At 32.5% G+C, this 3,490-nt stretch overlaps 1 long non-coding RNA gene across 1 annotated transcript; it reads left to right on the top strand.

Annotated features, from left to right (window-relative positions):
• Window positions 1-574: 574 nt before the first annotated feature.
• Window positions 575-2,111, top strand: LOC109341081. Its single transcript, XR_002106888.1, has 2 exons — window positions 575-1,314; window positions 1,875-2,111. It is a non-coding gene; the product is annotated as an uncharacterized LOC109341081 (long non-coding RNA).
• Window positions 2,112-3,490: the final 1,379 nt, after the last annotated feature.

Genomic DNA, 3,490 nt, shown 5'->3' with positions numbered 1-3,490 from the left:
CCTTTTAAGGGAATTAAGGCTTACGTAGTTCTTTTAGTAGAAAAATGTTTATTGGTTGAGGGTATTTTAATTAAAGAAAATATATTTTTAGTCAAAAATATTCATTTTGCAAGTTTTGTTTATTATTGAAAAAAAAGTTTTTGTTTGGTTAATTTTTGTTATTTTAATTTAAAAATTAAAGTTTAATCGATTTTGAGATTTAATCGATTGAAAAGAAGCGGCGTAGCGCGACCTTTCGAAGATGATTTGAAAAGAAAGAGGCTTCCGGATCGACCTTCTCTCCATCTTTGATTAACTCCCAAAATTATATCAAAAGTATTTATAAGAAATTTCATGTGATTCTATTAATAATCTTTGTTGTCATAGTAAAATGTTCTAATTCTTGTTATTATTGGTAGTTATTATCTTTTCTCAAACGTTAGTATAATTTAGATTAAAGTATACATATATTAATAGATAATTATAAGATATAACATATACTAACTATTTCCATTTAACTAAAATTTCCTACAATTATTAGTGTTGGCATAGATAAACCAAAGAATAAAATGAAATCAGGCAAGGCAACAAATTGGAAGGGAAAGTAATTAAGGGTAATTTCCCTCATGGCTTCACGCAGAAACATGAGTTGGAAGGAAAAATGGGATTGAAATCCCTAATTCCCAAATTTCTCCTCCTTCAATGGCAGCGGCGGTAAAGAGCACCGTTCGTGGCTAGGACCAAGCGGGTGTGATTCGTGATGGTGGCAAAGGAGGGCACGACGGGGAAGCGATGGTGGCTGACCTTTGTCCGCCAGCGGTGATGAACAACAATCACGACCAAGGTGGTTCACGGTAGTAGTGCGGTGAATGTGAGACGGTGATGGTTCGGTGATGCCGCCTCGCATGCTATTCCCTTCCTTTTTCTCTCGCAACAAAGGGAATCGAAATTCCTAACTCCATCTTTACCTCTTCGATGTCAGCTTTAAATTGGTGGAGGAAGACAATAATGTCTATCCTCTAAGGCCTCTTGGTAATGATATGGTCTCACTGTCACTACCCCGAACTTGACTCGGGTGGTTCACAAAAGCTCTCTCCGATGGGTTACGGTGATCCCGGATCGGATACTCCTCACTTTATTATTTTTTGTCAACTTATTACCTTTTACTTGGTTCTCGGTTTTCTTGATTTCGTGAACTCATATAGTCTCAATTTATCTTTTCAGAACGATAACCCATAGCCATTAAAGGCCGAACCAAAACAGATTGAAGAGCATTGAGGATACGTGCCACATCGATTAAACCACGGCGTCCTCTCACAGCAGATTAGGGGAGGGGTAATTACTTTCTTTTTTCTTTTTGAACCCCTGTCTTTTGGGTGAGGCTCACTGGGTTCCAGATTAATGATAAGGGAATAATCCATTTTTCTATTAGAATTTTGCATAATCATATTAATGACATCAATTCTCGGAGACATATATAGACTAAAACAAAGTTCAATTATGCTTTTTACATTCCAATATATGTATATGTATTTCTGTGTGATGACTAATTAGCAATGGTTACGAAATAATCTTATAAGTCTAATGCATAAGCCATATAAACCAAGGAACGTTCATAGAATTTTTTATGGCTTAAGTGCTTACCTGAGTTATGCTTCTTCCGTTTTATTCCTGATGAGTGTGGTCTCTTGCTATGATGTATGATGTCTTATGTTTAGTTGCAATCTCGTTTCTGCTTTCCTGTTTCTGGATGCCTTACTGCACTATCTCTTGGCTGATTTCTCTTGTGGCTATGTATGCGTAGCTATGTTGTTTATATGATGCTTCCGATAGATAGCTTGTTCTCTTTGTAGCGATAGCATAAAATCACATTACTGAATGGTCTCTCTTTATAGGTTAAGGAAGATGAAGACTAGCTTGTTATGGACATGGTGAAAGTGACTTTCCTACGGAATATTTTTAGTTTATTTGTGCAAGCAACCTATTTGATAAGGTAGTGTTTGAGGAGCCAGGGGGAGAAGAAAGGATACAAGGCTAAATAAGAAGAAGAAGAAGAGTGATCAATGAGTTTATGTATATTTAGGAGTTGTGTTTAAGAACAACTAAAGGGAGAGCAGATAATCACTTTTGCTTTTTTACTTGTTCTCTTTTATATTGGTATTTTTGAATTGAGCAATAAAATTTTTGATGGACGTTGAATGTAAAGAGATTGTTGGTGGTTGGAGGATGAGGATAGTGTAGAAAAATAAACCCATGTCACCTCATTTTCCTCTGCTCTTTATAGCTATTAGTGAAGTATATAACGGATACAATAATATTAAAAGTGGCTCCGTAATAGAATAAAATTGGGTGGTGAAGAGCTTACTCTTATGTGTAATAATGTCTCTTGAATTAGATTGGATTGTTTCAGTTTTCATGGAAATAAAAAACATATGGAATAAAGTAGAGGGTTACAGAAGATTCAATGAGGAAAAATGAAGTAAAAAGTAGGAAATCATTGGTGGGTTAAAGAAAGAAACTATGTAAGAAGATGAATTTAATGCATGGACAGTTACTTCTTATATGAGATTTAAATCTTATTATGAAAGCAAACATGACCATACTACACGTTGAAGTGATGACAGATAGAAAGTTTGAAACTTTCCACTTTCTTTATGTTACCTGTTCATTGCTTATAAGTTTGTAAACGGATCTTTATAATTGCGATAAGAATCATATAAGTAAATGTGTTTTTCTTGAAATTGAAACTACTAATTGAATTTGGAATAGATGGTAATTAAATAATTGAAGATAAAACTATTTTTGGGACATCTAAAATGCACTTTTCAAATTTTTTTTGTGGTTTTTGAATTTCTTTTATATTTTTGTAAATGAGCCGGACAAAATTGAGTGTTCACATATATCACATGACTTGTTAATGTTTTTCAAAACCATTTGGAGTTTAGAAATAATTCCATATTTCAAACCAATTTTCTCATTAAGAATTTGTGAATATTAGTTTATGTTTTCCTTCTAAATTTTTATGCAACACAACACAAAATCATCAAAAAGTGTTTAATCATTATTTTTGCTATAATATGTCTATATGATTTTCTTCTTTTAATAAATTTCCTTTGTTCTACATAACCCTATACTATAATACAATTGAATCTTGAAAGATATGCAAATGTAAAATAGTAAAGTGTTAAGTTATAAATTTTAGTTGTTGACAAAAAAAGAAACCTTGAATCAAAGTGCAATTTAATTCATAAATTGTATCTTTGTGAAAATGTAAAATACACAGTTATAATCAGTGATCTAACTACTAACTTTTACTTTCTGTCATTTACTTTCCACAACTAACATTTATTTTCTGTCATTTACATTTCCGCAACTAACATTTTTTTATGCTTTATTCTTTATTCTTTATACCAACCCTTCAAAAGAAGTGATATGGTTAAATTATAATTTTATTGCTTTATTTATTTGTTCTTTACCAACCTTCCATAAGGAAGTAGTTTACTTAATAAAG

The sequence above is a fragment of the Lupinus angustifolius genome, unplaced genomic scaffold (assembly GCF_001865875.1).
Source record: "Lupinus angustifolius cultivar Tanjil unplaced genomic scaffold, LupAngTanjil_v1.0 Scaffold_359, whole genome shotgun sequence".
Lineage (NCBI taxonomy): Eukaryota > Viridiplantae > Streptophyta > Magnoliopsida > Fabales > Fabaceae > Lupinus > Lupinus angustifolius.
Note: the sequence above shows the minus strand (reverse complement) of the source record. Positions and strands in the feature narration are given on the sequence as shown.